Here is a 13462-nt window from a genome sequence, read left to right on the forward strand (position 1 = left end):
AACCTGGGTCACCATCCCCCGACGGCTGCAGTGGACGTTAGGACTCACTCTTGATGTTGCACGTTCTGTAGGTTTGGACAAATGTATCATAATAGCATCTATCATTGTAACATTGTATTCACTGCCCTAAAAAACCCTCTCTGCTCCACTGCATCCCTCTCCCCACCAGCCCCTGGCAACCACTGATCCTCTTCCTGTCTGTACAGTTTTGCCTTTTCCAGAATGTCACGTGGTTGTAATCATATAGTGTGCATCCTTTTCAGATTGGCTTCTTAGTTTCCTCCATGTCTTCTCTTGGCTGATGGCTCCTTTCTTTTTAACGCCGAATAATACACCATTGTCTGGATGCACCGCAGTTTATTTATCCATCACTCACTGAAGGGCATCCTAGTGGCTTCCAAGTTTTGGCAGTCATGGATAAAGCTGCTATAAACATCTGTGTGCTGGTTTTTGTGCGGACAGAAGTTTTCAGCTTATTTGAGTAAATACCAAGGGATATACTTACTGGATTGTGTGGTAGGGGTATGTTTAGCTTTGTAAGAAACTGCCAGACTGTCTTCCAAAGTGGCTGTGTCATTTTGCATCCCCACCAGCCACAAATGAGAATTCCTGTCACTCCACATCCTCACCCGCATTTCATGTTGCCAGTGTTCTGGATTTTGGCCATTTTAATGTGACGGTCTTTTGTGCTAATTTTTAAACCATAAAAACAGAATTTCTCTGCTCACTATTTGTGTTATTGGGGAAAAGGAAGGGGATAAGTAGTGCTTTTTAAGTAAGGAGTTTCTCACCTGGGGACGATCCTGATAACATCGGAGTCTGAACTGGAGACAGATCCTTGCTGTCTTTATGATGTGCAGACACATGGAAGCTATGGTTTTTCTGTGCAGCTTCACTCACTGTTCTCCTTTACGTGTAACGTCTACCATGGGGACTCCAAGGATTGGAAGGATAGAAGAGAGAGGCATCAGTCTTTCCTTCCTAAGCTGAGCTACCCAGCTCCATGCTGATCAGACTGGGTTTTATCTTGTCACTTGCAGGGAAGCACCTAAGAAAGTGCCCAGTTGGAGATTTAAATGTATGTGTCACACATAGAGGCAGAATGTTACCTGCAATTTATCAGAGCATGTGGATGACTGATTGCAATTCATACTAGTATGTCGATGGTTGATAGAGAAAAGGAGTTTCATGGGAACATCTAGAGAGGATGGGCTCCTGAAATAAAGAGGGATTGAAGGCAGACATGTGTTAACAGAGATGGACTGAAATGGGCTCAAGGAAAAAAGGAAAATGGAGGCAGATACAGAAAAATGACTGTCAAAGTCATTTTTCCTGATGACAAGGACTTAATTTTTCCTGACTGCAAGGACCTAATTCCAGATCTCCCTTTTCTTACCTCACCTGCAACATCTGCTCCATCCTCATGTCCTTCCTCCCTACCCATCCCCACACCACATCTGCCAAAGACCCATCCTATCTATTCTTTAAAGCTCAATTCCCTTCCCTGGTGGAGCAGGCAAGGCAGTCCACTCCAGTACTCTCGCCTGGAGAATCCCAGGAACAAAGGAGCCTGGTAGGCTGCCGTCTATGGGGTCGCACAGAGTCAGACACGACTGATGCGACTTAGCAGCAGCAACCTTCCCTGGGCAGCACATCAGACTCTATTGATTTCCTTCCCTGAATCTCTAGAGCCTTTTGAATTAGAAATGTCTGTGCCTTGACTCAGGTTATTCTTTCTGGAATTCTTTGTTCCTCTTTTGCTGCCTGGTGAAATCTTACTCAGTTTGAAATGCACACACAGTATGCCCTCTCCTGTGTAAAAGCCTTACCCCATCCCTTAAGGCAGAAGACTGTGCTTTTCTGTCCTAGATATTCAGTCGCACCGTTGTTATATAGTGATGTGCTGGCAAATCACCTCAAACATACACACGTACAAAAGCACACCACAGAAACCAAAGCAGCAATAACAAAACCCGGACCTGAAGTGGTTGCCCATTTCTGTATGGTAAATTCTCCCACATGACTGATTTCAAGCTGCCCCCGTGACATCTTCTGAACGCAGAGTTGGGAAGAGGTGTAACCATTGTTACCTAGACTGTCAGACTCTTTTAGGATATGGAGGTGGGGAGCACATCTTTTTCTCTTTGGTCACTTGTGTCTGGTCCCGTGTTCAGCATAAAATTGGCGCTCAATGTGTATCTGCTACTAGATATTTATTAGGTGAAAAACTAGGGGTCACCATATCTCTCCGTGGACTGGCTGGATGGCTGAATCTTTGGAGGGGGAGCTCAACTGCTGCAATTGCCCTGTAGCAGTTGTCATGTAGAGAGGGCTCCCGAAGGAAAGCCGCCTGCCCTGCGGGGTGCAGGACAACTATGCTACATGTGCTTGTCTTTGTTTCGAAGCAAGGACAGGGGTCTGCAGACTTCCATCAGTATATCAGGACCCTCCCCCTCTCCCCTAGTTTGCCTCTCAGGGTCTTAGCTGCACATCCATCTGAAACGTAGTTTCACCTGACACCGAGGGTGTAGGGAGGTCCATTGGCACTTTGGAAAGTTGTGCAACATGAGGGGACCAGAAGGCAGTGGCCACTGCTGCAGAAATGAGTGGCCTAAAAACACATTAGGCCACAACTAAGCTTTAGCTCTCCCAGAAGTTGATGTGACACTATTACCTGCAGTGCAACTTTTCACGGGAAGCTCCCGGAGAATGGCACGCATGCCAGATGTCAGCACTCGCGGGCACGAGGAGGAAGGGCAGTGGCCTGGCCCACAGGGACGTCTGCACAGCTGCAGCCCACGTTCCTGCCTGCTCCTTCATTTCTTTCCATTCCTGCTTGGCTCCGGCTCAGGGTTTGGAGCTGGGACTATGGTTTCATGATCCTTGGTGGCCGAGCAGATGTTAAACAAGGAGATGCTTCTTCCCATGCACATGGCTTTGCCTGAAGCTCCATTGAGGGCAAGGTGGCCTTGGGCTGTTGTTTTTTCCTTCCCAGGCACTTAGATTGGTGAGGACTTGGTCAGAATTTGTCACCAGGGACAAGGGGCTGCTTTGGACAAATGGCTCCAAGAGGATGAGGCTGACATTCTAGCAGGTGAGGTGAGAAGAGAGAGACCTGGAATTAGGTCCTTGTAACTTGTCATCAGGCAAAATGAACCTGATAGTCATTGAGGCTGTATCTGCCTCTGTTTTCCTTTTACCCCGAGCCCCTTTCCCTCCATCTCTGCCGATATGTTTTTCTCCTCTGGCTTCAGTCTCTCCTTATTTCAGGAGCCCAGTCTTCTCCAGATGGTCCCAAGAAATTTCCTTTATTAACCATTTTACATGCTAGTATGAACTACTGTCATTTATCTACTTGTTAGTATGAATTGCAATCAATCGTCTACATGCTAGTATGAATTTCAGCCAACCATCTACATGCTAGTGTGAATTATAATCAATCATCCACATGCTAGTGTGAATTACAATCAATCATCCACATGCTAGGATGAATTTCAGTCAATCATCTACATGCTTGTATGAATTGCAGCTAATGTCATACCTCCATATGTAACACTACATCCAAGCTGGGCACTTTCCCAAGTGCTTCTCTGGAAACAAGTAAAAGCCCAGCTGTATGTAGGTTCTCTGACCATGTCCCTACCTAAACACAAAAGGTAGGAAGGAGCTATTTACAGGTGACCAGGTTAGACCCTATAAGAAGATACGTTATTCTCCACTCCCTATTCTTCGGAGCTCAATAAACACCAGCATCTCCTCTCTTAAACCTTTGAGAGTCTGAGGACTGGAGAGCTGGAATTTTTGCACAGGCATCTCTGAAGCTAGAACTAAGTTTCTAAAAATGTGGCATGTTATGTAATCCAGGGGAAGGGATGGAAAAGTACCAGCTGGGGTGAGGCTGGAGACTTTCCTGCTTCTGACTCACTCCAGGCAAAAGCTCTTGTATTGAGATGCATGTCAGAGAAGCCAAACAAAACCCATTCATTCTGCAGGGTGACTGTTGGGGGAGCTGGACTGCCACTAGGGGATGGAGCCCCCAGGCACCGCTCTGGACAGTTACAAGGATTTTTCCTGTGGCCCTCAAGGCCTGCTCCCAGGGCCTCCTGCCCCCTTTCAGGGTCTGTGGCCCACACCCCTGCCAGCCAGACTGCCTCCACCAGCCCCACCTACTGCCCTGGTCAGTCCTTGCCTCTTCCTTCTCCTGTGGCCTCAGGCTCTGCTCCGGGTCATGCGTGCCATGTGTTGTCATTCATTAAACATTTAGATGGTTCATTGCCAGCGTGTCAGCTCTGCAAATAGAGAGCACCTTTAAAAAAATATTGTTTAACACAAAACAGTGCATAGGTACTTCTGCAGCGACATCACTAAGAACCTAGCATTGTTTAATGAGACCCGTGTCTCATATTAATTTATAACAAACTCTTTTTAACAAAATTTTCTGTTTGGCTGTGCAGGGTCTTAGTTGCAACATGAGGAATCTTTAGTTGCAGCATGGGGGATCTTGTTCCCTGACCAGGGATTGAATCCGGACCCCTCCCCATTGGGAGTGGAGAGTCTTATCCACTGGACCACCAGGGAAGCCCCCTATAACAGAAATTCTTAACTCTTATGATATCTACAGAGACTGTTGAGTGTTCTTTTGATCTGGAGATCTACTGAGAATGATGCAAAAGTTTTCCTTGTTCACCTGTAAGGAAATCTTAAGTTTTATCCAGGGTGAGGGTCACTTTCCTTCCAGTTTGGCTATGCCATTTATAGCTGGTACTATATTTAATACCTGAAAAATGGGACATACCTTACATGGAAGCAAATGACATTTTGGTGGCCAGCACCCTGAGTCTACATTTCCCAGATGGGATGGACTTGCGCCTCCTGGACTTTAGCGTTCTGACCCTCTCTGACTACTCCTGAACCTCAGAGCAGGGTGGGCTCCTCTCCACACTCTCTGCACTGTGTATCACATCCTGCCCTGTCCCTCCCACATGGTTTACAAGCTTGGTCCAGGCAGCCCAAACGTCTCCTTCCTGTTTTCTTTGATCTTCAGTTCATTCATTTTGGTTGTGGTATTTTCCTCATAGTGAGCTGGTGGCCAGAACTAGCAGAATCCCAGTTATTTTAAGATGAAGCCTTCATGGATACACATTTGAGGGGTAGCCCAGTTAAAGCACCAGAGTCCCCCTGGAGGGTTTCCACAGCACCGTTCAGTCTGTTGATAGACAGACAACCTGTCGTCTAGAAGGGAGGCAGCTCTCCACCTTTCTGTGGGAGAAGCCAGCCCAGGTAACCAGACTTTCAGACTCTAGCCATACAGTCATGAGAGTCATTAGAATCAAAGGAAACTCTGCATTGTGATTGCCAAACTATACGGACCCTGGTTAGAAAGCGTTTTACTCTATCTGAAAGAAGAGCAGTGGTAAGCTCTATGCCTCTCAATTTTGAACCCGAGGAGTTCTTAATTTTTGAAAATTGGAGTAACGGACTTTGAAATGAAACGAAGTGCTTTCTTTGGCTCAGTCACGGTAAAATAGAATCACAGGATGCCAGCGCTGTGGGAATCTGTTCTCACTCCCTTCTTTACGGAGGAGGATGCTGCCGGGTACCACCCACGGCACACAGCTGTCAGTGCCTGAGCAGGACTAGAAACCCACCACTCTGCCTTCACGTGTGAATTTCCCCACTACTCTGCACAGCCCCCACCCCATATCCACATTCTCAGGCCACTTGATATAATGAAGTGTTTTGAATTTTACATGTCATTGCCTAAGCCATGTCCTTTGAATTATTTATTAAAAAAAAAAAAAAAAAGCATCAAATGGCTTTTGTAAATACCCCCAACAGGAATATAGAGGTTCTCATTGCCTAAGCCATGTCCTTTGAAGTACTTATTTTAAAAAAAGCATCATATGGCTTTTGTAAACAACCCCAACAGGAATGTAGAGGTTCTGGGCTTGGGGAGAGAGATGATGCTCACCATTCTAGTTTCCATATAAGATTATCAGGGCCCATAGTCTGATCATGGGTGCTTTGCCTCTGGATGGAATATTCAGTCTTTGAATCTACACATGTTGGATTAAGGGAAGTATGGAGGGTTTATCGGGGAGGTGGGGTTGTAGTAAGGTGATTTGCGTCCAGAAGGTGCAAAGCTGGAACAGATTCTGCTTGAGCTGATCTGGGAAGGGATTATAGTGACGCTAAAGCTCAAGCAGGGTGATAATGACACAGTGTGCATTTTGAGTTCTGCTGTTTGAACTGTAAAAAGGGAAACTCGTGACTCCAAAGGACTGCCCTGGGCTGAATGCAGGCATGCACCCCCCAGTCTCGCGGGTCCCACCTGCCTTCCCCGGGCTCTCAGCTGGTGGGCGCTGCAGCCTCTCTGGCTCCTAATCCCCCTCCCCAGTTCATGGGGCTCATGATGGCCCTGGCTGCTCCCACCACATCCAGCTCAGATGAAGGGCTGCAGTGTGTGGTGTGGGTTCCCAGGTGCTAACGGTGGAGGGGGGGGGAGGGGTGGATCAACCAGAAGTGCAGGTGAGTTCATGCTCCAGGGGGTGAAGACAGCCCAAGGTGTGGGGCGGAGAGGGGGAGGCTTGATGCCCCGTGTAATGAGCCCTGACCCTTGAGACGGGGGACGTGCCACAGCTGCAGCATGAATTCCTCTCCCTCCCTCCCCTGCCCCCTCCTTCCCTGCCCTTGAGGTGTCCTGGGGGCGGTGATGCCCTCTGACCTTCCTGATAGGTCCCACGTGAAGGAACCACCAGCTGTGTTTTCTTTGGAGGCGCTGACGCTGAATAGCACACCGCTTGTGTGGATCTGCTTCTCCCGCCCTGTCACTGCCCTTCCCCTCCCTCTTGCTGCCCTGGGATGGCACCTACCTGTCCATCAAGTGTCCCAGGTAAGATCTGACTCAGCTGGTTGTTTTTGAGGCAGCACAGGCCAGATGGGCGTTGACTGTAAAGTTGCTCCAGTTTGTAAGTGTAACCAGGAAGCGATGCTCACATCACACCCGATTTCTCTGTCTAACTCAGTTTGCTCATGAACATCTGAAGCGACCTAGAGGGTGAACACTCTGTGTTTCCTTAACGGGTGTCTCTGCTTCTCCATCTGTGTTTGGTTTGGCTATATCTTCTTCCCCGACTAGTCAATTATTCCCATGTTCTTCATTCTGGATCTCCTAAAGAGCCAGGCTAATGGGTTTAGCCAATGGCTATCACTCTTCTTGGATAAATATTTTGTATGGAGTCAAGTCACTTCCCTGGTTGCTGGCCAGGGGACAGCAGGATGATCCTTGGGTTTGCAGCTCTCTCGGGCAAGATGACAGCTGGTCCTGCTCCTTAAACTAGACTCACAGGTTTAGAGAAAAACTAGTGGTTACTCGGGCAGAGGAGCAATAGAGGGGTAATAGAGTAAGAGGTACAAACTGTTAATGGAGGTGCAAACTATTATGTATGGAATGAGCTACAAGGATAGGGCTTCCTAGGTGGCTCAGTGATAAAGAATCCACCTATCAATGCAGGAGATGCGGGTTTGATTCCTGGGTTGGGAAGATTCCTTGGAGGAGGAAATGACAACCCACTCCGGTATGCTTACCTGGGAAATTCCATGGACACAGGAGTCTGGTGGGCTACAGTCCATGGGGTCACAAGTAGTCAGACACAACTGAGCAACTGAGCATGCATCATGCAAGGTACAAGGATATATTGGACAACATAGGGAATAGAGCCCATGTTTCATAATGACTATAGAGTATAACCTTTAAAAATTGTGAATCACTGTATAGTACACCTGTAACTTATATACTCATGTACGGCAACTATGTGTGTGTTAGTAGCTCAGTTGTGTCCAGCTCTTTGCAACTTCATAGACTGTAGCCTACCAGGCTCCTCTGTCCATGGAATTCTCCAGGCAAGAATACTGGAGTGGGTTGCCATTCCCTTCTCCAAGGGAATCTTCCTGACCCAGGGATTGAACCTGGATCTCCTATATTGCGGGCAGACTCTCTACCATTTGAGCCACCAGGGAAGCCCTCAACTATGTCAATTAAAAATGCATTAAAAATAACTAGAGTCCATTGGAAGAACAGAGTCAGAGGGAAGGAGAGGTTGGCCTGGCTTGTTCAGTAGAAATTCCACTGAGGACAAAGGCACGACCTCAGTTGTTGCGGATGGACTCTCTGGGTGCCTTTCATAAGATGGTGGTGTGTGTCCTTAGCTACCTGGCCTCTCACTTAACTCCTGAATGCTATTATCCTGTGTGTGTGGTCCACGCCTCCATACCCAGGGGCCATTTAGGCTCTTGGGCTGTGGTGGGTGATGCACCGGTGATAGCTAAGGTGTGCTGTTGTGCAGAGGAGAATGAGGATGCAGGTGATGATGTCATCTGTGCTCTTCTTCAAGAATCCCATAGAACATCTCCAGTGAACTTATACTCTCCAGACTCTGAACCAGGATGTCTTAAGGAAGATGATGATATGGAGGCAGTTTGGAGGGCGGTTACCTGGCTCATGGAGGAGAAGATGTCCCAGAGCTAAGAAGCAAAGTGGAAAAGCAAAGTGGAACAGATCAGATAGTGGCAGGTTGAGCAACAAAGGAGGTGAAGAAAAGAGGAAGCGAATGCCGAGGAAACTGGTTTAGCAAGAGCCCCATGGCTGTGTCACAGGGGTTCTAATTGGCAACATCAGGAAGGGGAGAGCTGATAGGGGGCTTGGAGGACGTGAAAGAAGAACAAAAGCTGCTCCCACTTAGTGCTTCTCTTCATCAGACCTTGCCCTAAGCACTTCATTTGGATTCTTTCTTTTTAAATTGAAGTATAGTTAATTTACAATGCTGTGTTAGTTTCAGGTGTATAGCACAGTGATTCAGTTATGCATGTGTGTGCATGCATGCTAAGCTGCTCAGTCGTGTCCGACTCTGTGTGGCCTTATGGACCATAATCCGCCAGGCTCCCCTGAACATGGGATTCTCCAGGCAAGAATACTGGACTGGGTTGCCATGCCTTGCCCCAGGGGATCTTCTGACCCAGGGATCGAGCCTGTGTCTCTTATGTCTCCTGCATTGGTAGGTGGGTTCTTTACCCCTAGTACCACCTGGGAAGCCCTCAGTTATGCAGACGTGTATATATATATGTATGTGTGTGTGTGTGTGTGTGTGTGTGTAAAATAACCTTTTTCAGGTTATTTTACACTATAGTTTACTGCCTGATATAGTTCCCTGTACTATACACTAGGACCTTATTGGTGATCTATTCTGCATATAATAGTGTGTATCTGTTAATCCCAAACTGCTCATTTATCCTTCCTTCACCCCCTTTCCCATTTGGTAACCATACATTTGTTCTCTGTGTCTGTGAGTCTCTTTCTGTTTTTGAATAAGTTCATTTGTGTATTTTATTTTATTTTTTTAAATATCTATTTGGCCACACTGGATCAGGTTCTTTAGTTGCAGTTGTGAACCCTTAGCTGGGGCCTGTGAGGTCTAATTCCCTGGCCAGAGATTGAACCTGGACCCCCAGCCTTGGGAGCCCAGAGCCTTAGCCACTAGACCACCAGGGAGGTCCCTATGTGTGCCATATTTTAGACTCCACATATAGGTGATATCAGAGCAACCGAATGAGGTTTTACAGGTGAGGACACTGGCCTATAAAAAGGTGAGGTCATTTGCCTAAGGCCCCACAGCTGGAGGAAGGCAGGGTTAGGGTTCAAACGTTCTCAGGCGCACCCCCACTCTCCCTTCCCAAACCGCCAGAGATGGGAAAATTCGACTGCTGTTGAAAAGAACCCAGGTCAGGCTTGAATATCTTTCTGGCACTTTTATCGTTTCCTCTCTGCTGAAGCCTGTTATCTTTCTGTCTAGGAACGTGGGTCACAGTCATGACCACAACCCACTTCCCAGATCTCTGTGGACCTGCTGGGCCATGCAGCCCATTTCACAGGTAGGACCAAGGTTAAGTATTGTTTTTTTTCTTTTTTTTTTTTTTTTAATTAATGACGCATTTGGAATCCCCTTCATTCATCCGTCCAATCATCTAGAGTGTGCTTATTGAGCTCCTTCTGTATACTGGCTTCTATGACAGCCTTGTGCTGGGCCCTGAGGTTACAAGGGTGGACAGGACAGACAAGACTCCTACCCTTAGGAGTCCTTAGAGATGTGCCCTGGGGGCCACAGGCCACTCACGGCTAGTAGGGCTTGATGTGTGGTGAGTCCCTATTGAGATGTACCCGCGCATAAATTATACACCAATTTCAGACTTGGTACTAAAATAAAAGGTAAATAGCTCACCAATCGTTTTTATCTTGACTACATGTTGGACCAGTCATAGAGTGGACATAATGAGCTACACAGAATATATTATGGAAATGGACCTTATTTGCTCTTTTTACTTTTTAAAATGTGGCTACTAGAGAATTTAGGATTATAAATGTGGCTTGCGTTATATTGTGTCGACCCAAAAGTTCATTTCATTGGGGTTTTTCTGTAAGATGTAATGGAATGAACTTATTGGGCAACCCAGTGTTTCTATTGAACAGCACTGCTCTGGAGAGAAAGCAAGTCCTGGGCAAATAACCAGAACCCTGCTCAGGGGAAGCAAGACATATTTCTGGGGCAGGAGGCACCAGCACAGAATCGTCAACTCTAGAAAGTCAAGGAAGGGTGTGTGGGAAAGACTCTGTGTCTCCAATAAATGGTGGGTTTCGTTATTTTCAGTGTCATTTCTAAGAGTGGCAGTCTTGATTGTGCATCTTATGGAAGGTAGAAAGCGTTCATTTGTTTACCCGCCGAGCTTGGTCATGGGTAATGATTAGGTTAGCTCAGCCTTTGCGTTCATTGAGGCCTGACTGTGTTTTGAGGGTGAGCCAAGGATGGTGTTAAGTGTGTATGCAGAAAGAGGCAGCACTATTTTATTTTATTTATCTATAGACATTTTTATAGAGCATGCAACCATTATCAAAAATTTACCTAATTTTATCAGTTAACAAATTTTGTTGTTATTGTTATTCAATTGCTAAGTCGTGTTCGACTCTTCGCGACCCCATGGACCGCAGCACACCAGGCCTCCCTGTTCCTTGCTGTCCCCAGGAGGTTGCCCAAGTTCATGTCCACTGAACTGGTGTTCCAACCATCTCATCCTGGGCCACTCTCTCCTCCTCTTGCCTTCAGTCCTTCCCAGCATCAGAGTGTTTTCCAGTTGAGTCCAAAGTAACAAATTTTACCAAGCATTAAATACCAAAGGGCTTTTACAGTTAATTTCCTTTAAAATTTGTATGTGTTTTTACTTTATTTTTTAAACTTTTTATTTTGTTTTGGGGTATAGCCGATTAGCAATGTTGTGATAGCTTCAGTTGAGCCGCAAAGGTACTCAGCCATACATACACATGTATCCACTCTCCTCCAAACTCCCTTCCCACTCAGGTAGCACTGTTTTAAGAGAGTGAACATTCAAGGAGCAATTACTTTGTACCTGAGCTATTCATCTACCTGCTTCTCCTGTACCAGATCGCCTCCTCCCAGGATTGACTGTCTGCAGAGGTGTCCTGATCACCTCCTTCCAGGCAGGGGAGTAGGAGTCAGGAAGGGTGAGTGCCAGCTTTAGGCACATCACCAGGACGTAGCATCCAGGAATCAAACCCAGAGCATCTGTCTGGAGTGTCACGTCTTCCCCCGGTTTGAATTCCAGCCCTGCCACCTTCGGACTGAGACTTGAGTCACTCACTCAACTCCAGTGAACCTGTTTCATCCTTTATAAAACGAAGGGGAAACCTTGCATGCGATGAGATTTATTCTTTTTTATTTTTGTTTTTATTGTGGTAAAAGGCATGCAATGTACTATTTTAACCATATTCGCCGTGCGGCTCAGTGACACTAAGTACGTTCACATTGTCGTGCAGCTCTCACCATCATCACCTCCTGAATTTTTCACCTTCTTCAGCTGAAACTCTGTCCCCATTGAACATGAACTCTCACTGAAGCATTTATTTCCAGGGAAGCAATGGAGAAAGAGACATAGAGAATAGACTTATGGACATGGGGAGAGGGGAGGAGAGGGTGAGATGTAGGGAAAGAGTAACACGGAAACTTACATTACCATATGTAAAATAGATAGTCAATGGAAATTTGCTGTAGGCTCAGGAAACTCAAACAGGGGCTCTGTGTCAACCTAGAGGGGTGGGACGGGGAGGGAGCTGGGAGGGAGGCTCAGAGGGGAGGGGATATATGTATACCTATGGCCGATTCGTGTTGAGGTTTGACAGAAAACAGCAAAATTCTGTAAAGCAATTATCCTTCAATTAAAAATAAATAAATTTAAAAAATGAACTCTCCATCACAAGCTCTCAGAGATATCATTCATTTGTTCGCTTATTCACTCAGTCGTTTGTTCACTCACTTATTTATTTACTCATTCTCTTACTCATTTATTCACTCACTTGTTCACTCACTCTCTTCTTCACTCACTCATTCACTCATCCATCCATCCAATATTTACTGATCACCTGCTATGTTCCAGGCATGGAGCAGGACGTTCAGGATTTGATTGGGAAGCAACAGTAGACAGGCGCCTATCCCCCTGGGTCTGGGGGCTCAGAGGGACAGGCAGACATAAATCAAGTAATCTGGTTTCTAAAATTGAATAGTTCTCTTCAGTCTCCACACCTTGTAACTCATAAGGAAGAGAGTCACGGGTTCCTGGTGGCCTGAGTTAACCGGAATTCGCCTGGCTCACTGGGGCGCTTTCCTTGACCCCATTTGGTCAACAGCACCGCCCCAGGCAGAAGTCAGGTCCTGACGGTGGCTCCTTCCTCCACTCCTGGGCCGCCCTCGCTCGTCCAGGTGTGAGCTGTTTGTCTCGGGGGAGTGGATTCCACCTCCAGGGACGAGCTCTGCTCCCTCCGTGAGACTGGGAGCTGGTTACTGGTCTGCACAGACACTGCATCTCTCTGGGGCAGCCTCGGCCCCCCCTGCTCGTTGTGGCTATCAGCTTGCTGTCACCTTGCTCGGCCTGGAGCCGGCCTGGAGCCACGCCCGCACGGGCACAGCCCTGCACGGGTGTGAGTTTGTGAGCCGAGGGCCTTCCCTCACCCCTTCTCTTTCAGCTTCACCAGTTCTTGCATTTCCAGCCTCTTTGGTGGATTGTAACTCAGTTTGGAGGCTCATTTATTTACATAACAGGTCCCGGGTGCCTTCTATGTGCCAGGCACTAGCCAGATCCTGGGGCACTACTAATCCATCTATGGGGCTTTCTGTTTCATTGGATGGAAGGGAGAAATGGAAAGGATCCCTCCCCACACACATGTACATACACACATACACATATATACACATACACATAGACACACACATACCTACACACATGCCTACATATACACATACACACCTACACACATGCATACATACACCATGCCTACATATACACATACACACAACACGTACATACACATGTGCACACACATATATACACATACATACACACA

General features: G+C 46.9%; 1 long non-coding RNA gene across 1 annotated transcript in view; it reads left to right on the forward strand.

The window, feature by feature from the left end:
- LOC133044594 (uncharacterized) overlaps nucleotides 1-12040 on the forward strand; it is a 36097-nt gene extending 24057 nt beyond the window's left edge. Inside the window, exon 4 of the long non-coding RNA XR_009689997.1 lies at nucleotides 9849-12040. This is a non-coding gene — a long non-coding RNA (uncharacterized LOC133044594). The remainder of the gene's footprint in view (nucleotides 1-9848) is intronic.
- Nucleotides 12041-13462: the final 1422 nt, after the last annotated feature.

This window comes from Dama dama, chromosome 23, assembly GCF_033118175.1.
Source record: "Dama dama isolate Ldn47 chromosome 23, ASM3311817v1, whole genome shotgun sequence".
NCBI classification, from domain to species: Eukaryota; Metazoa; Chordata; class Mammalia; order Artiodactyla; family Cervidae; genus Dama; species Dama dama.